General features: G+C 36.0%; 1 protein-coding gene across 5 annotated transcripts in view; it reads left to right on the top strand.

Moving 5' to 3' along the window:
- The first annotated feature begins 529 nt into the window (after nt 1-529).
- Nucleotides 530-26,900, top strand: part of FHIT (fragile histidine triad diadenosine triphosphatase) — a 638,275-nt gene continuing 611,904 nt past the window's right edge. For 3 of the 5 annotated variants that reach the window (XM_076346544.1, XM_076346535.1, XM_076346541.1), the window contains exon 1: nt 530-587. The gene's annotated coding sequence lies outside the window, so the exon portion shown is untranslated. Of the gene's footprint in view, nt 588-3,959; nt 4,019-26,900 lie in introns of all 5 variants that reach the window. The other 2 variants (XM_076346536.1, XM_076346542.1) reach the window with 2 other exon arrangements.

Below are 26,900 nucleotides of genomic sequence, written 5' to 3'. Positions count from 1 at the left end.
CAGTGTGGGCCAAAAGCAGATACCTGGGCAACAGCGTAAGCACGGGACACGCACCGCGACACTACTTTCCCTACTTGTAATGGTGGGACCTACTTGTAATGCTGAGTCAAGGGGGGCATCCACACAACTTGTGAGACTTTCTCCTACCAACTCGCTTCGGGCACAGCTGAACCCAGACACAGCTTTTACCGCCCAGAGCAGAGCCCCAGGCATGCTCCTGAACTCGCCGGCTGTAACTTGCCTCTTGAGGGCTGTAACCTGAGGCCAGCTGAGGGGCGACCACCGTAGCTAAGTAGCCACTCTCCTCATGATGAGGGAGCGGCCTTCTCCCCCTGCTAAGGGCCGGGGGAGAGGAGCGCGGCGGGGCGGGAACACCACGCCGCCACGCGCCCACCCGCTCCCTGAGCCACCTACCCTCGCCACCTTCGCGCACCCAGAGCGCGCACGCACAGGGACCGCCCCGGCGGCCATTACTTAAGTGGCGAACCCTCCTCCCCGCCCGCCCCTCGGCCGCTACAGGCCGGTGTCGGCGCGCTGCGGCACACCCCTTTTCGCCGGCGCAACGCATGCGTGTTAGGAGAGGGAGTGTAAGTCTCCATTTTGTGTTCCTTTCCCGCTGCTTCCGTCTCCTTGTGCTGCTGAGCTTTCCAGCGGGGAGGCGCCGGCGGCCGTTAAGGAGGGCAGGGAGGGAAGCGCTGTGCCGTCCCCCGCCGCCTTACTTCAGGGGCGGCCGGCCGGCCGCTGCGCCCGCGCGCTCTCTAAGGCGGCTGCAGCCGGCGCCGCTTTCTCTTTCCTCAGCGCCCGCTGCGCTCGGGCAGCCGAGCCCGCCGCCCTGCGCCGGGGCTGAGGCCGACTCGTTGGCCCTTTCTTCCCTCTCTTCCTCCCGGCTGGATATTGAAAAACCGCTATGGTTTTCATTCGCATAAACCATTTCGCACTGGTTTAAGTGTTTTTTTTTTGCTGGGACCGCTTGGCCATCTTCCCTCGCTTGGGGCTTGCGTTTGCCCGTGTGTGGGCAGCGGTGGCGGTGCCTGTGGTGGCATTTTCCCATGCAGTCCGTACGCGCTTGCCTTTGACCTCTCGGTGATGCGCGGGAGAGGTGGGGGAACCCGCTTTCTGGACAGAAGTGCAGTGGGTTAAAACAAATTAATCTTCACGCCTCAGCAAAACCAAAGCAGTCATTGAAACAACCTACCTATGTTAGGATCACAGAGACTCTGGCCAGTCCCTTGAATTTAAATTTACGTATAAGGTAGTAACACTTAAGATCATTTTAGGTGCTTTACATGCTTTGTTCAAATGATCGATCTGGTGCTCTTGTAACAGTTCATAAAGGATTTTAGCTGAACCTGGGTAGACTGAGTGACAACACGATACACATAGCAAAGGTAGTTGTGTTTTTCTAAGGGTAGCATGTGTCCAAGGAACGGATTAATTTTGCAGATTCTTAATAAGTCACTTAGGAAATGAGTAAAATCAAGATGGAGATCTAAAAATAAATAGTCATCTTGTTCTTGGTTCTAGGCTAGAACTGAAAAAAATGAGCTCAGGGATGTTCAGGTGAAAGTTGCTTTTGAGACAAAAAAGCAGCTTAGGCTTAAATTATTTCTGTGGGGTTTAATGTAATTAAAAACCTTAAATGATAACATTCTTAAAAAGAGGAAAATACAAAGTTCAGCTCAAAGAATAATTGCACACAGTATGTAATCTGTAAGCAGTTTTCTGAGTAATTAATTTTCAAATATTGGATGTTGGTGATTCAAATAAGACATTCCAGAGCATGTGCTAAGATCTTGGCTACTTCATTTTAAATTGAATCACTGAAATGTCTAATGGGAAAATGGCATTAAATACTTCGCCTTTTCCCTCAGGGCAAGATGTCACTTATCTCCAATAAATAGTAGGCCCCCTGATTTCATAACCTGCTTTCATATTTACCCTCAAATGCATTTTTAGATATTCTGAGTAGTTTTAAATCTTTGAATGACAGTGGAGTACCATTCCTATCTTTAAAAGTTACATTCTGTGTGCTGAAAAGAAATTCCACACACACACTGCTTTTTTCCTGTGAGTGTTAGGCATAGAGTGCTGGTAAAAGCTGAGTTTAGTTCACTTGTCAATTCTGCCACTTACTATGAAACCTTTAGCTGTATTTCTTTCAGCTTGTTTATTTTTTTCCCTTTTAAGATATTTGGGCAGAAATGTTGCTAGTTTCATTCAATGTGAGCTGTTATGTTTCCAAGTATAGCACTTCTGATGCAAGTTCTAATTAAATCTCCTCAAAACAGGCTGTTTATTGAATTGGTATTATAGTCTTGAGAAAACTTAGAAGAATTAAGGCAGCAATATGTGAAAACTGTGGAGCCTACCTGTTTTCATTTACTTATTTATTAAACGGATTTTTTTAGCTGAGTCCATTTTTCAGATGTTTGTGTTCAGCTTTCTATAATTTTGTTTTACTGTTGTTATGGTTTATGTCTCAGTCGCAGAGTGCAATGAGAAGAGTTTGTTAAACTAAGGCTGTAGTAATAGTCAAATATTTTCATTTGACAGCCTTAGAGTTGTATGTTTGCAGTTTTCATTGACTTTACAAGTGACCAAGTTAATGTTTTTACATGTTGGGAAAATTGGAGGATACAGAGATGATATTGGAAAGAGTGGCTTGGGTCAACTCATATAACTTAATGTTGAGCACAGGATTATCCACTTGTCTTGCATATTACAGCTGTGTACGTACTTTATAGGATTTGCCTTTTTATACTTACAATGTGTAATCCTCTCGTATTCATTGTCATCTGTCACATGAATCCTTTTGTGAATTTGCAGTAAATAGAATTATTCAGTTTTATACATGTCGAAGTCATTCTTTCTTCTCCAGTGTCTGCAGCTTCATTTATGTCAATTACATTTATTTATATAATTTTATGTATTTATAACTTTGTCTATTTCTGCAAAAGTTAAAAATATTGCCACTTTTCAACCTGGTCAACTGATTTGTGTATAGAATGTCATTAGTGTGTATGTAAACAACTTTTATACCAGACAAACTGGTAATGTTTACTACAGAGGCCCAAATATTGATCTATTAAGTCTGCAAGAAAACTGTTGTTGACTTCTGTAGCTCAAATTCTGATACTAGAATGATTCCGAAACACAAGTTGATTATTTCTAAATAATTTGGTGCTATATAGGCAATGTTTTATTTTGTGCATTAAGATTAATTGTTTTTGAGTGGAACTTAGGTTGACCAGTATCATCCATATTTTCTCCTTTTATTAATAATAGCTTGTTTGCCTTACTATAGATTCTTTGCACTTACATTTAAATTACTCTTACAGGGCTACATGTTTTTGTTGCTTTGTTATTTCCATAAGCTCTAGGGGCAGATGGACACTTTAAAAAAAGGTCTTAATAAATTATGTTCATTCTTCTTGTCTTTCTCTACTACACCGGTAACTTATCAAAAAAACCTGTCAGATATGTTTGGCACAATGTGTTCTTTGTGCATCCTTGTAGTTTATAACTCATGTTTTCTGAGTGCAACATTAAAATGTGTATCTAATGAGATTTTTTTTTTTTTTTTTTTTTTTTAAAAAGAGGCCTAACCAAATCTGGGGTTGGTTTATTTGGTGATCAAATGCCTGCTGGCTTCCTTTGGGTAGTTGAGTCTACATTAGGGAAATATGATTGTCCCTAAAGCTACAGGGTGATTCTGAATATCCATCATAAATACTCAGTGTCAGAATTTAAAGCCTTTCACTTGTGAGTGTTTTTTTTGTAAGTTTTTCTAGTGAAGTAGTTAGCTCTTTACATAATAGCATGCACAGAAAGTAAGGATAAAATTGGGTTGTGTGAGAAGCAGCTTCATAATGTTCAGCACTTAGAAAGCTTTATTATTAAAAATGAAAGTTGCATTAGTTGAACTTGATTCCTGTGGTTTTTTTGGTTGTATCTTTAAGCTGGATCTAGTCCTGTTTATGACTAACCCATCACTTTCTATGTTGATGCAGTCTTATTGGTGAATATGCAATTAAAATTTACTTGTTCTCTCGAAAGCCAGTGAGTGACACAGGTGCTGAAAGAGCTTCTGCAGAAGTCCCTAATTAAGACTAATTCCCCTCCGCCCTTAAATTTTAAGACAGTAGATGTGTTAATTGTATTCCTACAAGGAACAGATTGGAGTTGTTAAAAAGAGCACTCCTCTACAAGTGCTTAGATTGTGAGAAGGATTCCCGTACTATAAAAGGACCCTAAATGGAGGTTCAACAGAATGTAATCCCTCTATCAGAGTGGAAGGGCTGAGGTTACTTTCAGAGAGAAGAAGGTATGTAGATAGGTTCCTGCAGATGGTTCTGGTAACGGAGTGGAAGAAAAGACTGGTTTTGAGTGACTTTGTTATTTTGAAAAATACACCCCCCCACCACCCCCCGAAAGTTGAAATCATTAACATGAGAAATCCTATAGCTAGACAGCACAATATTTTGAAGGTCTATTTTCTATTTTACTTGTTTCCCCTGTCTTCAGGTGAAGTACAGGAGATAAATGTTACAAACTTCGTGAATATTTTCATGGATATTCAGTTTTAGTTACATTGATCTCTTGCTATTATTGTGATATTCCACCAGAAGTGGCTATCATTGTGCTGAATTTCAAGGATTGGGACAGTAATCAGATGATTCATTAGCTACATTTTAATAGAATTATTATCTATATTCAGCCAGAGAATTTGCTTTGATCGGCAAATGGAACATTAAGGAATCATCCTTGATTCTTAGTCTGGTAAAACTTTAGCTTGAGGTGGTGTTGAAGAGGAGCTTGATCAGCATAGCAATTATTCAAATATAGGAAAACTAGTATTCTGGAGGCATATCTTGCAGTAATAATATTATTATAATTGTGGACAGTATGTTACTGACATTTCTCAGGAAATGCTTTGTTGACCAGACTCCTTTTTACTGCAGTAATTAGAAATGTCTTTTTCCTCCCATCTTATTTCTTATATATAGAGTGGTGTCACAGACCAAGTAGAGTTCAAAAAAACCCAAGTTTTCATAATGAATAGACAAAACAGCTAACACTATTTTGGAACTTAATTTTCCTTTGTTGACGCTTTATTCTTGTTAAAGTCAGCTGCTGATACTGGACCTTTCTACTCCTACTTGCTTTTCCAGATCTTACAAGATTGCTTCAGCTTGCTCTGCCAGTTGTGTTTGAGTTACCAGGTTTCAGCCTCCTTGGAGCAGAAGACAGGCAAGATAGTGTTCTGATGTATATTTCAAGTGAAGTGTTCTCCTTGCAAATATTTGTAATGAAGACCAAGGAGTACAGAATGTGCATTTTAAAATATTTAAGGGAAAAGTAAATTAGAGCACTGACTCCTGTAAAAAAAGGAAGAAGAGCTTGGGAGTATGAGTAGCTGTATAAATAGTGGTGTATGTCTGTTGGCCCTGGTGCCATTCTTCTGGCAGGAATCCCTAGATTACAGTTTATTCTTGCTTTATCATACACAGCACAGAAATGGTGATTGTGTTGTAAAGATTCAAAATACTGATTTGTCTTCATGTAAGTGAAAGCATTTGAACAGTAATGAGTTTGGTAGTATTGTCTTCTCCAGAAGAGCCACAGATCCCTTGGGTCTTAGAAAAACTGCACATAAAAACACAGTCCTGTCACATAAAAAAAAAAGAAAGTAAACATGTAGGAATCACTTAAAATAATTATCAACATGCAACTCCATAGCAGAGTCAAACGTTGGTATTTGCTGAAAATCAAATAGATTATCATGGCTAGAAGCCCCTGGTGATTTTTGCTTTCTGTTTCTTCTTAGGAGGAACTTGGAAAGGTCAGGCATATTTTAATGGTCAACAGTGAATAGATGGGCAAAATGTAGACTTTGGGCAGATCATGCCCAGCAAGGTGATGATTTAATGAATTCAAGATACGTCATTGATAACTAATATCTGGTTTTCCTATGTTAAAAACCAGGTGTGCTGTATACTGTATTTCATTTGGGAATAAAGGGTTATATTCCTTTGTGCCATGAGAAACAAGAGTATCCTTGGGTGGTAGAGAGGTTTGGGTAATGCCAAATCTGATTCTTCAAAAACAAACCCTCATTCTCAAACATTTAAAATTACAGTAGAAATTTTCAAAATTATATAGTGCTTCCAAAGGCCTACTCTTTTTGGAAGTGGTGTGGTTATTCTAGTAGTAAACTTGAAAAATGATAAATAGGCCTTGGTAAAAGAGCTATTTTTAACCTTGTGGGCAGCACTAAAGAAAGTGTTCTAATTGTAAAATGTAAATAAACCTTTTGATTTTAATCAGAATGTGTGCTTTTCCTCTCATCAATTTTCACTGCAATACTGAATATTCCCAGTATAGCTCATCAGATTTGCAATGTAATGCAAACATTTGCAATTTAATACAACTCAGCAACTACATTTATCAGCTTCACATTTCTAGATACTCCAAAGAACAGATTTTCTGTATTGGCACTGCAGTGCTGCCTGTTACTTTATCAAAATAATGCTGTGGCTTAGTATATGAGTAGTCAAAAACATTTATATTAATTCTTCTGAACATAAATGTGTTTTAGCATTAGCATTTGCACAGATTTAACAAGGTCTTAAGTTGCTAAAATTTTGATGTGTCTGGTAGGTATTGGCCTTGGAGGGTATTCTGTTGTTTAGAAGTCATTGCATACTGACTTGTTGGAATAGTTTACATATGTCATTTAAATTGTTTTCAAAATTGTTTCTGAAATGTTAAAGAATAAGGCTTTAAATTGGCATAGTGCTGACATTTGGCACTAAGTATGCATATTATTTGTCCCGTTCAATGGTATTATGCAAATACTGAAAATTAAGTACCTTCTAAACTGTTTTGCTGGATTTGTGTACAAGTCCTAACTGAGAACTAAGAGATAATGAAGGCATGTTAGAAAGCGCTAGGTAACATACAAGGCTCAAATTTGCATTTAGTTTGTATCAAGACTGGGAATCAGCGTTCTGTTAATAAAAACAATATAATGATTCCCTGAACTGATAGGAAGTAAAGTATTTCATAGTGGTTTTGGATTTGGAAATAGCTTTTAAATGGCACTCGTGTTGTTATTTTTCTAAATGGTCACTAAAATGAAGTTGTGCTGGATTTTATGTTGTTTTCTGTTGTCAGTATTCTGTTCTTTTTGATGCTGTACCTGATTCTTACCACCTTCTTGATATTCCACTTTCAAAAAAAAAAAAAAAAAAATTAATTTTATATACTTTACCCATGATCTTTGGCATCTCAATGAATCAAAACCAGTAGCTTCATTACATGCTTATTTAATATACAGTAGCAGAGCAACCAGGCTGACAGTCTTTAGATCCCTATGTGAAAGGACTTTGAAATTACACTTGCAGAGAAATGTATGTCTCTTTTTTATTTCTTGTGCTGGGACATCTCCTAATGATTTCAGGCTTTCAGTCTCTTTTTAGTGCGTGTTGTGTTATTAAATATTTATTATATGGTTGTGATGAATACTATTTCAGAATAGCAGAATTTTATTCATTGCAGAGAAGTTTTCAGGTCAAATTTGGCTTTAAAACATTCAATTTTAGAAGGAGATGGGGGAAGGACAGAAGGAAGCTTGCTTAAATCTAAGGTTTATAAATCTCTTCAGTCATATTTTTGATTAGGCAGATATTTTGCTGAGGAAAATGTGTAGTCTTGTTTAAAATATGATTAGGTTCACGTATTTATGGAAAAAAACGAAACACAGACAAGCATATCTCGAATGAAGAGCTAATAGTCTACACAGTATTTCAATAGAAATTTTTGTGACCCTGGCCTTCAGCCTCCATTGCTATGCAAGCTTTCATAGAAGTTGTATTTAAATTATCATGAAACTACAATGATGTTATTGTTTTGTGAAATGTTGATTGTCAGACTATTGTGCCTGTTTGCGTATTGCTGCATGCAGATTATCAACTAATATTTTTGGTTCAGTTATCATTACAGACTTATGTAAGAGTAGCCATTTGCCTATTAAAAACTCTGGCTATTATTATTTATAGGTACTATTAAATATTTATGTTGTTTATATAATTGTTATAAATTTATTTATCATAAGTTGTCCTACTAAGTACTGCATTGGAAGAGGAAGGGTATTCTTGGCAGTTGGACTGTAGCGTTAAACTGTTCACCGTGGGATGGTAAGTAGTTACTGGTCTGTAACTTTGTAACAAAAATAAGATTAGTCTTTGCAGTTGTTATGTAAGAGGATACTAGGTGCAGGATTTAAAACAGGAAAGACTTAGTGGTGTTTGGATGTTCATGAACACTGCAAAAAATCTTACTGTTTTTTATTTTGAACTCAAGATACAATTTGAGGTACTCTAACATTAGACAAAGTAGTGCATTTTAGTATAGATATTTTTATGGGAGTAGTCAAACAAATGAAAAGGGCTTTCTTAGGAAAACAGGCATTTTTTAAAGGATTTGCGTGTCTAAAGATGGAGACAAGTGCTTTAAAATTTGAAAAGAAAATATCGAAGTAGAAAGAGGTTTTCTTCTGTGTTTGGCAGCTGTTTTTTCCTGTATTTTTCTAGCGTAATGTTAGTTTTTGAGATACACTTAGCATGTATGTGAGCATTCTTTGTACATTGAAAATATGAATATGAAGGCAGCATTAGAAAAGATAAAATCACCCTACGTTATTCCTTGAATGTTTTCTGTTTATTATAAGACCCATATCTCAACTAGTTTTCAGTTTTGTGTGTTGAGACTGTATGATGCAACTACCAATAACGTTTTCCAATGTTGTAAGGAACCACCTGTTGTAGAGCTGTTAATTTACAAATATTTTTGTACTATACAACCTTATGAAAACATATGATGGAAACTTAGATACTTGGGGGCTGATGGTGATCAGATGATACTATATCCTTTTCCTCTAAGCATCAGAGATCACATTTTAATCATTCAAATGATAAGAATATGTTTTTGAGACTGCTGTTGCCAGACCAAATGTGTTGCTGCTATGGCACTAGCATCTAGAAGGATGCAGCCATACAGGTAATTGAAGTGACTGTCAGTTTTGAAGTTGCGGATTGAGTCCATGCAGAAACCACTGCAGAAATGTTCAAAGTCAAGGGTGGGAAAGATAGCTTGATAATGGGAGTGAACTACACCTGTATTTGTAAGACTACTTGCTATGTAGATGCAAGAAATACTGAGCTAGTGCTTGAGTCTGCATGGAGGGGTCTGTCTAGACACACTTGTGTAATCATTTAATTGAGAAGTGATTAAAAAAAGCCCAATTTCTAAACTGCCTGCTAACTAACAGCATTAAGCACTACTGCTTTTTTTAGGACAGAGTCAGTCTTATGAGATTCAACCCCTATGAAAAGTAGGACTTATTAACAGAAGCTTTCATTCCCTGTTTTTATTTATTTTATTTTTAATAGCATAACCAGCTCAAGGAATTCCAGATCAAGCAACTCAATCTCAGCTGCTGGTTTCCTTTCCCATGTGTAATGCATTTGTAATCCTGATACAGCTGTTTCTTGGATCGTGTGGTGAGTCAGACCAGTGGAGACATCTGAGCAAACTGACTAGGCAAAAAAAGGGTTGTTTTCAACCTTGACTAACTTGAAAAGTTCATTGTTCCAATTCATTGTACAACCTACAGACAGTTGCTCATGTGAGCTTATGCAATATCTGGAGAGAGAAGTGGGAGTTGCTTTAGGTGGAAGAATTGCTAGCCTTACTACCCAGAAGATTGTGCTTGGAAACATGGGGTAACTAAGGGTGCCTCATCCTCTGAACCAGATTTACGCTGCAGTAGTATAGACAAAGTGCTGCTTTATTTGTGCATTGTCCCAACTGAGGTGAAAAGGAACAATTTCTAAACAGCCCTTTAGCACTAGCCATATCTGTGCAAATGCTTCCATAAGTTCAACAGGTTCATTTAAACCAGTTTGATTGTGATCCAAAGTGGGCTAGATAATCATTCATCTATTATTGGATCTCTCTGTTGAAAGGTGGCTGCTGCTTCTTAGCTCTTAATAACAGTGGGATGCTTACAGTCAATTTTAGAGATAAGCTGAATGCTGTAAATTCTTTGCGGATACTATTTATAGAATTCCAGCCGTACAGGCACTGCGTCAAAACTGGATTTATTCAATATTAGCATCAAACTGGGATGTGGCCATGTTGTAACGGATCAGCAGCTGAGTTGCATTACCGTGTACAGAAGTATCGGCATAAAAATATACATTAAAAAATTAGGTATCGGCATAAAAATATTGTACAGAAGTTCAGCGTAAAAATATATTTTATTAGTGTGTATTACAGACAGGTCATACAAGTTCTGCATTGTAAATTTAACTGGTCAAATAGAGCATCGGTAGATCGTTGGCCTACACTGTTAGTGGATCAACAGAGGTTTTTCTTGGATATGCTTTCTGAATAATTTTCCCTATATACCTTTAGCAGCCAGCATAGTATAAATATTGAATTAAAAATTTAAAAAAACCCTCAAAATAAACACTGCCTTAAAATCTACTGCTTGAAATACATGTGACTATAAATATTTGGTGTTCCTAGGAGAAACTTCTTACTTTAAACTTTGTGTGACAGTTTAGGAGAACTTACTATGAAGTTAAATTAGAGTGAGTGCATACAGTGAAGTCTCCTCCACGCACACACCCCCCGCCCTGGTTAAGATAGGTGTTGCTGCTTAACAGATGTTGCTGTTAGTGTTGTTTCCTATTGAAAACAATGAAACATGTAATTGTCCATTTTGATTTTTAAGGATGTTAGGAAAAAATCTTGAAAGCTGTAGTTGAAAAAAGAGAAAAGCAATTTTAACTAATAATCAGATCAAGGCTGGGGTTTCTTCAGTCTAAATTTTTCTAATTTTTTTTTTTTAAAAAAAAAAGGTTTTGAAGAAAAAAGAGCAGGTTTTGACTGAATGAGCCTTTCCTGAAAGTGCAGTTCAACAGAGCATTGCATCCCTTTAATCTTTTTATAGAAACATTGTTTTTCCTTTAATGATGTGAATGATTGAACTAATATTTTTTTCTACTAGAATCTGATGAGCATTCCATAGATTGGAGCTTTCCTAAGTGGAAACTGTAGTAATTAGTGGTACATGTAGGCTTCCTTCTCCTACCCCAAACAAAACAAAACTGGAATTTACCTTACAGCAGAGTGGTAACTTCCATTTCATGTTAATAAATTGTAATGTGATAACAGTGTCATAAGTTACTTCAATACTTATTTACAATTTTTTCAGCTTATTTTAAATTACTTTCTGTGTCTGGAAATTGGGCCTTACTCAAGTTTCAATTTCTCTAACGTTCATTTCCAAGTGCTAGGTCTTGTAGGACTCTGTTTGCAAGGTCAGAATGCTTTACATTGTCAGACTGTGTGAGTGTCTGTACACAGCGATCAGCTCCCTTCTCAACCTTCCTGATAAGCTGAATAAGCTAAACTCCTTATTAGGAATAGATGAGGATATCGGATAGCAGTGGCGAAAGACAGGCTCTAAGATAAAATCCACTGTGAGCAAAGGAGAGAGAAAAAGACCAAAATAGTCTGGCAAAAGAGGAATGTGATTGTTGCTGTAATCAGAACGGGTTGGCTGGCCTACAATAAATTCGGATAATGAATCAGTGACACAGAAATGGTGGATTGCTGTTCTGGAAAACTGTCTTGTTCATGATCCCACCTTAACATGTGTTAGCTCTCAGCAACGCTTGTTTTCAAATGATTTATAAACTGTTCTGTTGCTTATTCTCTCAGAGGCTATGTCAAATATTACGATATTTACTTTTAATGATCTGAGTGTGGATGGGGTGACCAAATTCTGTCTTTAGAAACATATTAGGCTGACCTTGCTGCTCATAGATATTACAAGGGTAGTAGTGGTTTTACAAGGAAACAGCCAATGTATAAAATTCATTTGTTAGCCTTGCATAGTTACAAATTCATGTAGGTAACAGTATTTACTTTGTACTTTCTTTCTGGCTGTTCTAGTATCTAAGTGGTTTGTTAAACTGAACATTTCCCTGTAAATGTGAAGAAGTTAAGCTTTAAAACCAACTAGGCTAGAAGTAATTTAAACTAGTGCTGTTAGATTAAAGCGCACTATTTGACAAAGCTATATTGTCCTATTGCATCCCTCAAATGGAGTTTAGTCTTGGGTAAATACTAAATTAAAGAATATCTTTGTTCTACTCACTGTTGTTCTTTTCTCAAAAGTACCAAAGACAAACTTCAGCATTTTATAAGTGTCTTTGTTTAGTTAGTTGTATTTTACTCTCATGCTATGTTTTCCAGCTGTTGTCACTGTCAGTGTGGAAGGTCTAATCTGATGGAGGTTGCACGTTCTGAATCTAAACAGGGCTTTCAGCGCTCTATGTTAATTCTCCGCATTTCATCAGGCATAAGTAATACAACCATACTTGCAGTAAGCTGTTTTGGAGCTTGCATAAAGTATAAGGTTTCTTTGTTTTTCCAAGTGTTACAAGCAATAGTCAGCCTTGGTGGCTGATAACTGGTTTATAACTCTTGCAACATCTGTCATTCCAGAAGGGAAGGTATTGTCAGCTAGTTTCAACTAAGGCTAATTTGTTTATAGTTCTGAGAACTTCTATTCTTTGTAACTAGAGATTTTTACTAGTCAGCACTGCTTGTCAGATTATTTATGCTGCAGATCTTGATTTTTTTTTTTTTTTTTTTTTACTCATTATCTCTGAAAATCTAAGATAATAAACATAACTGAGAAGCTTTAAGTAGCCTACTGTATTCTAGGTGATCAAGGAGGCAACTGCTGGCCACTCCTACAAAAACAGATTTTTAAAATGTTTGTGTAACTTGTATTTTTTCTTTTAGGTGTCAGCTCTTCAACTTAACTGACAGAAACTTGCGTAACTGGCAGAAAGGGCTTTTTTCTCTAGAGCTGAATTGTGCAGCTTTAGCTGGACACGGAGGGAGTAGAATTTCAGAGGAATCTTTCCTGAACCTGAGACTCTTAGGGCTGCTGGCTATTTAAAAAAATATTTAAAGCTGCTTTTATTTTGGTAAAATGTTGTCTTTTTTTTTTTCCTTAAGTAGTTTTGTCATCTTTGTGTTGCTACATGGAAGCTGAGACAGACTAACATTGTGCAAATCTGATTAAAATTATCTGTGCTGTTTCAAAGGTCAGGCGCACTCAGTGAATTTGCTTTCAAATTATTTTGTTTATTCTGTGTATGTATGCATCTTGAGCTCTATAAAGGTCAGGAGAGGAGATTCATTTTGGAATTTAAAGAAGTTAGGTTTTTACTGCTGGTAGCCCTTGTTAGTTTCATTTGAACTAATGAAAATTGTTTTCCTTTGTTGTTTTTTTGCTGTCAGTTTTATTTCTCTAGTGAAGCTCATCTGTAACTATACGGTCCATTTGAAAATAAACAGTATTAGTAATGCATTTTTTCATAGTTTATGTGATCTTTAAAATTAAGTACTGTTTGCACAAATTAAACAGTAGTCTTACTTGGTTTTTGGTTTCTTGCCTTGTTTAATTCATGTGGCAGACTAACATTTTCCTAGCTAGAATAATGTATTTAAAGGATACGTAGTATTTAACTGTCTCTTGCCACAAATGCTTTAATAAAATAGGGGTGATGGTGCAATCCCTTAGAATTTTTAACAGTCCTGCTTATTAATGTTCAGGTTGAATAATATAACCGCAAAAGGATTAATGTGTGTGTCAGTGAAGCATAACTAATTGCAGTTTTCAGTTACAGAACCAATGACAATTAGTAAGGAAGTAGACTTCTATTAAACAGAAAAGAAACTGTGTCCGTAAGGTAGCTAATTTTTGTCTTAAAAAAGGCTGTTATATAAGTCCCCTTACATTGTAGTTCTGTCTGTAGAATGGTAGAAATATTTTTGTTGACTCTTTTAATGATAACTCATAGTAATAAAGAGATTTTCAAAACAATAATAATGATGATTTTTCACTTAAACATGGGCACCTTTTTCAAAGTTTACATTCACTTGGAAAATCTTGAGCTGTTTAACCAAATCAGATTTTTCTGTCAAAAGTATTCTGACATTGTTTCTTTTCTGACTTCAGGAGATGAAATCTGAATGAGGCAGAACATGCTTATTGAATGAACATAATACCAAAACTTAACAAAACTCTGTTTTAGTGCACATTTTATGGACAGGATGGACATATTTTGCAGTTATATGAAAGGTTAGAAAATTGTTCTGAGTCTCTTTTTATGGGTAAAAGAATATAAATCTCATCTAGGAAGTTGCGGCTCTTTCAGTAGTAATAGATGTCTTTCGAAGTAGAACACTAATCTTCCTTGCCAAAGATTAATTTACTATAAATTTAATCTGCAGTTGCTGCAGTTTGTGTGGACATAACCAAGCTTGGATATTAGTAGCAACAGATTGGTCACACAGATTTTTTTTTTTAGTTTAAAAAATTGCTTTAGTAAATTGGGTATTTGGCCAGGCTGGTTGATTCTAATTTCATATGGCAGACAGTTGACCACTGGGTACGTGTACTTTTAAAGACGCAGAAAGGTGGTGAGGCCTAGACTGGTGCGTTTGCTTGTGGGAGTTTTGCCAAGATGCTGCTACTGCTTTGAGGCTCTTATTTTTCTTGCCTGCTTCTTACTAATTAGTATAATTTGTAAGCTTCCCTCCACTGGTTCATTATTCTTAGTAGCAGGCACTGTCTTTACTCTTTACCTGAGTGTCTTCAATGAGAGAGATTTCTGTGTCAGCTTTTCCTCAGTTTTGCTGTTTGAATCCTAGTCCATTAAATAGCTCTTGTGTTTTATACCTGTTGTGAGATGTATCCTTCCCAGTGCTGCAACTGAAGCAGTAGCTGTTAGGCCTTGACAGTATGATTTAACGAAACTAAAAAAATTTTTAAAACTTGGGAACCTTAGGATATTTGAAGTACAACTTAGAATGTGTTTTATAACGTAAAACATACAAAACTATTGTACATTTTGATTTACTTGGAACAATTTCTTTTAAATAAAGTTTTATCCTGTTTTTAACTTTCCCAGGTATTAGGAAAAAAATTTGCCTTCTAGTATTGTGACACTAACACGTTTCATGTCACGTTAATTCTGATGTATGACTTGTTTTTAAAGACTTGATTAGCTGGGATAAAATCTCAATATGACGTATGCTATAATGGTGCATCTCCAAGCGGTGCGTTTGCGTATCACAATTAAAGACCGAGTATCAGTATCTAAATCTAGACTTATGTTAGTTCAGGTGAAAAGAGAGGAATACAAAGGGAGAAAAGGTAGAGTGAGAAAATACTGTTCTTTGGAGGCAGATTAATAATACCTTCGATGAGAGTGATACATAAGGTCTGATGTTGCACATGATCAGAATTAGAAATGGATGATTATCCACAGCATCTGGCTTATATAAATACTTTGGATACTACTTAAAGCTTCTAAAATTACTTCTTTTTTTTTTCCAGAATTGTACTGTAATGTAGAACCCAATCCATATTAATATCCATAGCTTTACAGATAATCAAACATTGGTACCAGTGAAGATCTTTTAAACTTTGATATACATAAAACAACTCTCTTGAAATGTTTGGGTTTGTTGGTGGATTCCAATGCTATTAGGTACTGAGCGTCCTGTGAGATACACTGGGAGGCCTAGAATTAGAGATACTTAGTCCTTTGGACTTTTTTGTTATTATTTGATACTCAGACTAGAGCAATGTCTTTCTCTGTGTATGGAAATTTAGTATATGGGTGTGTAGTCAAATGCTCTGGTCTCTGTATGCTGTAGTGGGCACTGTGTGCTGTAGTGGGCACTGTATAATTATGAACTTATTTCTCTTGTGGTGTAAGAGTTAATTCCTAGCTAGAATACTCTAATGGATGGTTTCAAATTGGTATAACTTTATCTCAAAATATTTTTTTTTAAATAATATATTGTATTTGATCTTTAAGTTGGAAATGCTAGTGAAAGCCCAGAATGTAAGAACTATAATAGACACAGTAGTCAACTGGTCTAGTAAGACCAGTTGAGGATAAATCCAGATGCCCGTGAAGCAAATGTGAATGTGTGGAATTGACTTGATTAGCACTGAGGTTTATGCCAAGTCATTTCTTTAACCAAAATGATATTTCAGCAAAAGACCTTTGCAGCTGCTTGGAGAAGTAAGAGTTACTGGAGCTGACTTCATAGATGCTTACTTCTGAAGTAGCAATATTTCTTTGAAAGTTATTGCATATTTTAATTATCTTTGCATACACATTAGATGTATTAGGATAGGACTGCTTTGCCTAAGTTACTTCTAGTGTAAATCAGCAATTTTCAATGGGGAAATAGCAAAACTCTTAACAGTGTAGAAGAAACCTTCTGAATGAGCAGTGGATGTTTAACCTGAAACTGTTTGTTGGCATGTTCTGACGGATTGTCTCAGCCTGTAAGCTTACATTGGTTCCCCTGGGCGCTTCTAACTTACGCAGTGTATATACTGCAGGTATGTTGTGCAGCATATGCTGGGACACTCTTACTTTCAACTTCTTGTGGATATGTTCTGCAAACAGTGGAAACTAAATATGAAAACAACTAATGTTTTCTTAAATGCAAAGAATACAAGTGACTAGCTGTTTGTGCATGTTGTGTGTGCACCTGTGATGTGAAATATCAGTGGCTGATACTGTCTTCTGGCAACAACACTGCTGCTTTTGTGCCTGTAAATTCTTGAAGCTGAAAAGCTGTGGCTGTATTCTTTCTTTTTTGCTTCAGAGATGTTCCATCATAAGCATAAATAATATATGTAAAACATGGAAGTAAATGATGCTGAGTATAAGCATTATTCATTCTGTCCATATATATTGTGCGTTTATGCTGTTATCCATTTAGGGTTCTGTGCTCATAATTGACTGAGTTAGTTACACATTTGTTGAGTTCCACTTTGTTTTGGAGTATGTAGACTCTATCTTCAGGAAGTTTGGAGAAAAAGCTGGAGAATACAAAGAATAAAGTATTGTCAGTGTTGATGAAAAACATAAATCAGAAAAAATCTGATAACATTGTTTAAATAGCTTCTCATAAACGTATAAGATTCTCATTAGTCCAACATCAGAAGACTAATGAATATTAATGAATGAGATCAAAGACATTTAGAAATCAAAGCAAGTAAACAACAATTATTTTTAAGAATTGTATAAGCTTTTAACTGCACAAAAAACCGACTCCTCTTAACTGAACAGCTCCATGAGAAGTTTTTCTTGAAAATATTTTTCCTGAAAATCTTTATGTTAAATTAGAAAGGCAATTAAGTAATGTAAACAAAACGGAAAAATATGTACATCAAAACCTGAAATATATAAAATATTTTGAAAATGGTGTGTTGAAATACCTATCAATTCAACTGTGGAATCTAATAGGCTGGGAATTTGAGCTTGGCCAGAGTCCATGACTTGAGCTTGACTCGGAACTGCCAACGCAAATTGGTGAAATATTGAGAAGGAAATTACTTTTGGATGTCTCAGACTTCCGCTGTTTCCTTCTACATTCTAGTGCTTTTGGACAAAAGTTAACCTGTGCTGATACATAGTGTAATTCTGTTAAAGAAAATAGTTTTGTATGTCGTTTAATAAAGAGTCTGATGATTGAATGTCAGAGTATGATCAGAACTGTCTTCATCTCAGTATCTGCTTTTCCAAATGTTATCTAGATTCATCATGTAGCATGATCTGTATATCACAGTTATTTAAACTTTGAACTGTGCATGCTAGTAGTATTGCTTGGGGTATTTAATCATCACAATATAATTCAAGTGAATCTTCCAAGATTTAGGGAAATAATTGGAATAGGTTATTAAATATTACTTTTCAGTTCTCTTTAAATGTCTACTATCATTCAATTAGTAATTCTTCTATTCCACTAAAATAAAATAAAAAATTCATTTCTGTACGAGATGATGATTTAAACAAAATAATAGGCCTATGCATGAGTTAAGGTATCTTTTACTTTTATTTCTGCAATTAAAAAAAATAATCTGTGTAATCTTTCTTCTTTAAAATTCTCTGCAGATTTTAATCCATTTAATCCACAAAGGTCATAATGGAAATATTGCTCCAAAGGCACAGATCCCCTGGTGCAACACAGGAAAGTGTTCTGGTCATAAAGTACCCAATTCCTATGGGCAATAGTGATATTATTTGACAGTTTGTGATTCCTACAAACTTCAATGGCAATGTAGGACTCGCGAGAGGATTCTTCAAATACTGTCAAAGTAAGTTTCATTTTGAACCTAGATATAAAGCTAATGGTATATAACAGCTTTTAGTGTCACTGAATCAAATTCCTCCAGTAGAAAGAACGATTGACATTCTGTTTTAAAGTGACCGTATGTTTGACCCAGTTTTGCGATCATGGTGTCATTGCAATTGTATCTTGCTGCTGTAGACTCTTGGAGGCTGACAAGCGGAACAAGTTGCTTTAGCTCACATAGCTTGTCTGTCATATTGAGCAGCTTGCAGGTTTCTATTATCTGAATGAAATGTGGAGAGAGTACTTCTCCCTGCTGTCTGCCTATCAGCATAGCCAGCAACCTGCTCACACCCCTGGTAACAGAGTGAAATGAAATGCTAGAAAAATAGAGAATAAAAAAAAAATATTTCCAGAGATGCAAATGTAAGCCACATTTAATAATTAAAATATTTGTGGTTAAAAAGAAAAGAAAGAATGTCCAGGAACTAGATGGAGGGCTTTGGATTGCATGGAAAGTTAATTTCCAAAGAAGGCTTGCGATTATCTTATCTGAAAAGAAAGATGAAAAGCTTTTAGTTGTGTATTTAAGATCCAATGCTAAGAACAGTTTTGTAGTTCAGTAGGGCAGTGACAGTCATCTCCGTTTTTATTGTGAGCACTTTCTTAGCTTTTAAAATGTTCAAACTTTTATGGAGATTTTATTATATTTTCCCAAAATAGTGCAGCTAGAATTTTGTATGCCAAATCTTGCCATAATCTCAACACAGAGCTCCTTGAAGTTCTGTGATGAGAGCAATGTTAGGGCACTGAGTTTGTACAGGTCGCTCTTTGAAGTTCATATGTGGCTGACTTGACTGCTTTACTCTTGCAATGACCGATTTTTACTTGTCGTTTTGAGAGTATTAGCAAAAGCAGCACAAAACATAATGCTTAGTAATGTTGATTAGAGGTTTTTCCCGTGTCAAACATAGGAAGAAGTTTTTCTAGCCCTTTATGATATATCTAGTTTTTAAAATGCTTTTACTAGAGTAAAATTTCAAAGTACAGTAACTGTCAAATTGTCTTATTCAACTTAGAATAATCAGCAGTAACACTCCATTTAGGGTTATTGAATTAGCCATTATAGGAACCACAGAAAGTACGTAATACTTCAATTTATGTTCACTTGAATTTGGTTATTAAGCTTTGATGGAAATTCCATTTAACCAAATATTTTGATTTACAATAGTACAACATTTAACTCTTATCTGAGTAAAATTTGAAAAATAATTGTTTCATTGATTCTTGCTTTTATCTGTTGTAGCTACTTAATATATTTCTAAAAATGTTTGTTGGTCCCAAATTAGCAGATTTTTAGTCTTTTCTTTAAAGTACTGACTGATATTTTTGACTGCCCTTTTTTCCTGATATGAACACTGAAGGTAAATTATACCTAACTTTAAGTATTGTTAATAAATTTCTAAATTTTAGAACCTACTTTACAGCCCTCTAATATAAAAATAGTAGTAGTTACAATTGATAAAGTTAAATCTTTGGGAAAAATGATTATGGGTTGAATTTTAAAATGCATTGAACTGAGGTGTAATAGTTAAGACTTGAAATACTTAAGAGTTTTTTTTAATCATTACAGGCCTTACAATAATGAGGTGATTCACACATAGTCACAATTTTTTTTTCATAATAAAACTTTATGCTTTGTTCTAGTCTTCTCCTGAATTAAGGCATCATTCTTCCTAATGCATACAAAAATATATAGTTCCTCAGTACCCCCGATTTTGGTAACTGCAACAAGAATGTGCAGATCAGATAGTAAGCTGGCAAGATTATGACTTCTTAAAGGAAAACTGCGTATCCTTATTGGTTTTACATTTTTTTTAAATGCTGCTGTGAATTACCTATTCTAATTCACATCAACTTGCATCCAATTAGATGTTCACTTGACTGATACTTAAAAACAATTTAACTGCAAAACTGAATACAAGTGTAATTTTAATATGGAAAAGTAATCTTGTTATATTGGCATGGATTTTTTCTTTTGCTATTTAAAGAGAATTAATTTTCTTTGAATCAACTGTCTCTGAAAACTAGCTATATGAAGTACTGTCGCTACTGGATGTAATGTTTACAGACTCAGGATGCAATTTGTATTTAGTTATAGTACTTGTGGAATTGTCTTATGACCTTTTTATTTACAGTTCATGCCGATTATATGTTTTATCTATTGCTTCCATAAACACATAGCATCTTAACCATGTCTGCATTGTGCATGTCTTAAAATGTCCGTATGTGGATAAAACTTAGGCTTTCTCTATTGTGGCAGTAACAGGCTACTTTGGTGGGTTTACAGGGGTATTTAGAAACTAGACAAATGTTAGAACTGATGATCATTTGAGGATGATAGCGAGGCACCAGTGGAGAACATGCTGTTAAAAGTAGACAGATCAAATCTTTGCTTTAGCTAGTAATGACCACAAACTGGTTTCTGTTTTTCATAGTAAGAATGATTGTGGCAGTCCACAAGCAAAATGATCCATATGTGGCACATGTTAGAAATACCTTCTGGTATTTAGGAATGAGATAGGTTATGCTGGGGGAGAAGCCTGTTAATAATGTTTTATTCAAAGTGGTGCTGTACAAAATTATTCAAAAGGAATACACCAGCTGATATTTTCATTGAGGAAATGATGAGCTGAACCACCATGAACTAATCAAAAATAGGACTATGGAAAGTATGGCATGTGTATGCATTAGGAAGATATTTATATCTTTGGGCTTTACAGCTTCAGTGGAATAGAAGGGGTCATTCTGTGGTGATAGATGGATATGTGGTGAATTGTACAAGATCTGAGAAAATGAGGATTGCATTTATCATATCTAAGGGGAATGTCAAAGTGTGTGTCTGCCTATAACCCTATCAGTGGTAAAATGATTACAATATGCCTTTGGGAGATACCAATCAATATGACCGTTGTAAAGCTCAACAACGGCTGATGACAATTCAGCTGATGAGTTCTGTGGATGGCTTAGAGAGCTATGGAAAAAAAAAAAAAACCCTGAAGAAAAGTATCATCTTTGTACCCAAGACCTGTGCAGAAAAAGTTTGAAATAAGTCTCATAAAAAATGAAATGAGACATAATGTTCTAGGTTTGAAAAATTAGATAAAGATGTTCAGCTGAATTCTGTTCACCTAGTCATTATAGACAGCACCTGCACTCAATATCATAGTTGAGAGCATAACAAAGAACCAGAATCACTTCTGGTGATCTTGAAGACCGAGAATGTAATGAACTTCCCAGAGTGCAGTTTGATTGTAAAACCACTAGTTGTTAGCCTCCTTAAAAAAGAAAAAAAAAAGAAAAAAAAAAAAAGATTGTGATGATTCATTCAGAAGGCCCACTGGTTTGCTCAAAAGAAATAAAACCTACGACTTCTGACCAGAATGAATCAATGGCAATGTCACAGATGTAAAAAGAATATCCAAACAAGCTCTGAAGTAAAATGTAAGTGAACAGGAACATTTTAAGAAGTCAACAGAAAGCTGCTTCTTCTGTAATGAAATCTACAACATATGAAGGCTAAAATGTATTTTGTATGGGGTTGGGGTTTTTTTTCAGTAAAAGGCTGTGAAACCTCAATCAGTTTTTCTATGGATAAGAGAGAGGGATTTATGAGAGGATAACTCAAACACATGCTGATAAAAACATGGATATACAATTTATACATGCACACTTAGAGTCTCTCTAAAAATTTTCAGCAATAGTGAAGATGCACACACCTGAAATCTACGTTCCTATTTCCTAAATCTTAAGTTTCCAGCTAATACATGTGCAGCTTGTCCCTTGACTTGACCCATTTTTGTTGGAGTGAGTATCTTGTTCCTTATGTAGCCAGATCTTGCTAGTCTAAATAATTTGAAGAATCGTTATCATTTAGGTGCCATTGTGAAATTAAAAGGGGGAAGAGGGAAGAATTTTTTTTTCAGTGCAGCAGTAATGAGGTGAAGACAAGAGGTAATTCTGCCTCGCTTGATTCTTTTCTTCTTCCAGGAAAACTGAAGGAAAGACTCATAAGAATTTGGTTTTGGACAAATTTGTTTCTTATTGTGCTAAAATAAGATTAATATTGTACATAGTGTTACTAGGGTGATGTATAGATTCAGAGTAGTAAAGATCAGAAGAGATCACTGAAGCATTTAGTTTGATCTCCTGTGTCAGGAATGTAAATTTCACTTTTTTCCCTTGATGGAGGCAAATAACTTGTGTTAGGCTAAAGTGTGTCTGCTGGAAAGCTTGTCTTCATTTGAAGAAACTGAGAGTCTACTTCCTTTGGTAATTAGTTCTATTTGTTTGTTAATCATCTTCCAGATTAAGCTTTGGTTTGTACAAATTGATCTTTTGGCTGTGTTGAGTTGTCTCGCTGACAAACCTGCCAGGCACTTTCCGCTGCAACTTCAGAGGTAATCAGTACTGGCCAAAATTGCCTTAGCCTTGGCTCCCATCTCTATGTACATGACTGCTGGATGACTATAATGACTAAACTATGGTGTCATTAAAGCAGTAGAGAGAAGCAACATCTTATTAGTACAGACTTTTTTCATACAGTAGTAGCTGAACAAAGTAAACATGGTTATTAATATATTGGCCAAACATTCTTTTTTTACTGATAGGTCATTACTTTTATATATGTTTTTATTATCCCTTTGTAGCCTTGAAGTACAGAAGGAAGGTACTCTAAAGGTAAGTGTATTTATTACGTTGCATTGACAAACATTGCCTTACGCCCGTTGTTGTTATATTCACAAATCTAAGTGCATAGAGTAAAGATAAAGCTGACAGGACAACTTCTATAGCCACCTGGCTTCCCTAGCATACAAAAATGCTGAGTGATAGTTAGAGGGGAAAACGTAAAGAAAGTTGATGTGCTGAGCGTCACCAAATCTTAGAGAATGACTGCTGACTTCTGCTTTGTTCACAGTGGTTAAGTTATTCTGGTGTAGTTATGTTTGCAAAAATTAATGCTAGTGTATTTAAAAAATAAATGCACTGGTACTGCTTCTGGTCCCCAGCTGAATAATGCCAGGTGGGGGGAAAAAAAATTAGAAGTGGCTTTTTTATGGTGGTTCTGAATTTGCATGAGGCTTGCTTATGTAGTAGTATGCATTAAGCATTTCTACAGAAAGCGGGAAATTAAGGTACATAATACTGCATAGCTGTGGATTTTTCACTGTGTATTAAGTGGATAAATAACCTAAAATTTAGGTAGCAGAGCATAATAGTTGTCTGTGTGTAAAGTATCACAGTAACTTTAGTCTTTCCTTTGAAGATAATTCAGCATTCTGTACTTACTCATAAGTGTGTAACTTAATTGTTCTTTGATTAATAGTTGAAGTAGAAATACTTTTTTGCTAAAAAGAGATTGGATAATACATCAGGCACTCTGACAGAGACCTATTTTCATCAATAAGCTTTTCCGGTCAGATTCAAATAGCCTGTAATCTCATATTTGTTTTCAACAACTTCTTTTCATTTTGAGATTTTCTGTTGTCAGTTTCAGAAAGTTGAACTGTGATAATTAAAGCAGCCTGCAACATAAAAGGAAGATTTAGAAATTCAAGATAGTCACATTATGCAGTAAAATTTAAATTGATATGAATTTGTGGTGTCATAAATTGTAAATCAGTGATCAACTGTTTAAACACTTGTTAAACAACAGATTTGTATAATATAGAAGAAACAAATGTATGCTATGCTGCGGTATGAGTCTGATTCCCCGCCCTCCCCCCCCCCCCGACCGTGTTTGCATTTATGACATGGTAAATTCATTTTTAATATTTATATGCACAGTTAAGCTGTTTATAGGTAGATGAATAAAGAAAGAGATTGGAGCAAATATTTGTGGTGAATAAAAGTATTTTCAAAGGAAAACTTTTAAGAGAAGCAAGAAAGTGTACTTACATATGTGGCAGCAGCAATTTGTAGGTTTACAGCTGTCTGTACCTGCTTAATTGTCTGTTAACTACAGTTATGGTACCTGCAGTGTTGCATGCCATAGGTGACCTGTGAACCAAATACACTTTTTATATTTATATTTAATTTAGATAGTTTTGGCTTCCATTTCTTACACACACCTCCCCACCTCCCCGGTTCTTTCTCCTGTTCTCTTTCTCCTGTTCTTTATTTGGGTACAGAGTGAAAATGTATGTTAGATTCCTTTCAGTGTCTGCATCCTTTAGGTGGCACATCTGCATAGCTGCTGTCGGATGCTATTACCTGCATTAATTCAGACTTGCTTTTCCTTGGAGGGATACTGGCAAGAGGAAAAATCTCCTCTGAGGAGGTGGTGATTTATTCTGCCATAGTATGAGCAGATTTCTTAGATGTTATAGTCCATGCAGATAGAAGCTCTTCACACCTTTGTTGTGAACTGGTAAATATGAGGTAGCTCTATCCTGAAGCTGCTGTCTCAACCCTTTAGCACTGAGTTGAGCTCAAGCTACTATGATTTGCCCCTTAGCATAAGCTACTGATCTGGGTTTGATGTCAAATTAAGCGAATCATGCAGCTTTTCTTCGGATTGAAAAGGCAGTGTAGATATGCCTTTAGTATGTTAGTAGGCTGTTAAGCAAACAGACTGGGTGAGCAGAAAATGGTGATGAAGAATCTCAATTGTAGAACCTTGTACTTGATGGTGATGGAATTGTATGTGTTGATCTCTGTGTCTCAGTGAGAGCCCGATTGCTTTGCTTTTGAGCCCTGAGCAGGCCTGGTGAACTGGATCAATTTGTCTTTTTGTGACAACGTGTGGCTTGAATTCCTGATTCTCTGAGCGTGCTTGTGTTTGAACTGTGATTAGTCTGGCTCCGGATACAGAAAACAGGAGCTCTGAAGGCAACTTTGGGAAGAAAGGAATGCAAGTGTCTTTCCTTCTGCAATTCTGTGTTCAGTTTGGTAGCGGAGGAGTTGTTAAAAGCTACAACAGTTCTCTTTCCTGTTGGAGGCCAGGGGTCATTTTCTTTATATGAAGTGTATGTTTGTGTGTGTGAATCAGTAGTCTCAAATAACAGATCAGATACACTGCAAAATCAGAAATATTTTTGGACAACCAGAACTATGAAAAATCTGTATATCTGATCCAAGAAAGGAATTGATCATGTAGGCAGAATGGAAAAAGTAGGCTTGACAGCACGTAGCCATAACCAGTCATCATTCTGAATTCTGCAAGAGAATAGGCATCCTGAGACAGCCAGGTCTAGAAATGTCAAGAACATATTCTGTTGTGTAAATGTCTATGCCATGGAAATTGCTGAAGATGTAAGCAAAGATAGCTGCTCAGCCCAACCTTTTAAACCTAAAAATAACACATTTAAGTTTTAATAGACTACTGAAATACCAGCAAAGAAAGAATGTAATGGTGCATAACAGGTGCCATTGTATTGCTGTGCAAATTACAGATGACTTTATTTCTGCGAGTTGTTGAAGGATTAATGTCCAGCTGCTCTTCTCAGACCATTTGAAAAAGAAGGAAAAATTCTTCAAAGGAAACTCTGACTAGACTATTAGTGAAAATGAGTGATGTGAGTGAGTTTGTTTTGTGGAATATTGACCCATGTCCAGTAGGAGGGGGAAAAAAAGTCTGCCTTTTGGCTTGGAATATTAAAATAAATAGTTGTAGCCTAGCTAGAAAGGACTGAGGGAATTAAAGGGGAGGGAGAACAATACTATCTCAAAATGGTGTTGGGTGTTTGAGATACTGGCTATCTGGAAACAAATAGCCCTGAATACTGACTTACCAGTACTCTAACAGGAAAAAGCACGAGACAACATTAGTTAGGGTTACAGGACACCAAACTGTATTTGAATATAGGATGTTGACATACCTAGAATGTATGAAAGGTGGGACTTGCTATCATGTCACTGAGAATGAATTCTGTCTACTGCTGGTTTTAAAATAGTCTCAAATTTTCCAATAGTTCAGGGAAGGACAAAAAAGGATGGAGGAAGAGTGATTAAACTAGAAAAAAGAATAATAAAATCTTAATCACTGGCACATCACTACCTGGAAATAATGGTAATGCTTATTAGGTGGAAAGAGGGAAGTGTTCAGGAAAAGCAGTCCATTTGCAAAGCAGCAGACTGTGTGTTCACTTTACTTCTTGCACTGCAGTGGATCTAAATTTGATCAAGTGTCTTTGTCATTGAGAGGCAGTAAAAGTTTCCCTACTAATTGTTCCTAATGCATTTCTTTTAATTTATTGTGGACTTGAGAGTTGGAAACACTAACAGTCACTCAAATTCCACAAAAGAATGGGAGCAATCCTACCTTGAAACAAAATAGTGGTGTCCTAGAGGAAGTGAGTTCCTAGAGGAAGAAGTGTGTTCTCTGAATGCATTTGTATTTCAGCAGATTAATTTAGAAATAGCTTAGTGAAAGCGGTGAAGACCTGTTTTCCAAACTACCTCCTTCAAATATCTGAGATTTCTAAGGCAATTTTCTGTACTAGTTGTTTGCTTGTGAGATGATTGATTTTAATATTTTTCTGGGACAGTTTTTTATGGAAGGCATCACTGGGTTATATATATACACTTTGAAAATATAATTGCATTGAACAGCATAGATTTAATTTTTTTTAATAAATTATCTG

Source organism: Aptenodytes patagonicus, chromosome 8, assembly GCF_965638725.1.
Source record: "Aptenodytes patagonicus chromosome 8, bAptPat1.pri.cur, whole genome shotgun sequence".
Lineage (NCBI taxonomy): Eukaryota > Metazoa > Chordata > Aves > Sphenisciformes > Spheniscidae > Aptenodytes > Aptenodytes patagonicus.
The sequence above is the reverse complement of the archived record's forward strand: the minus strand, read 5'-3'. Positions and strand labels throughout refer to the sequence as shown.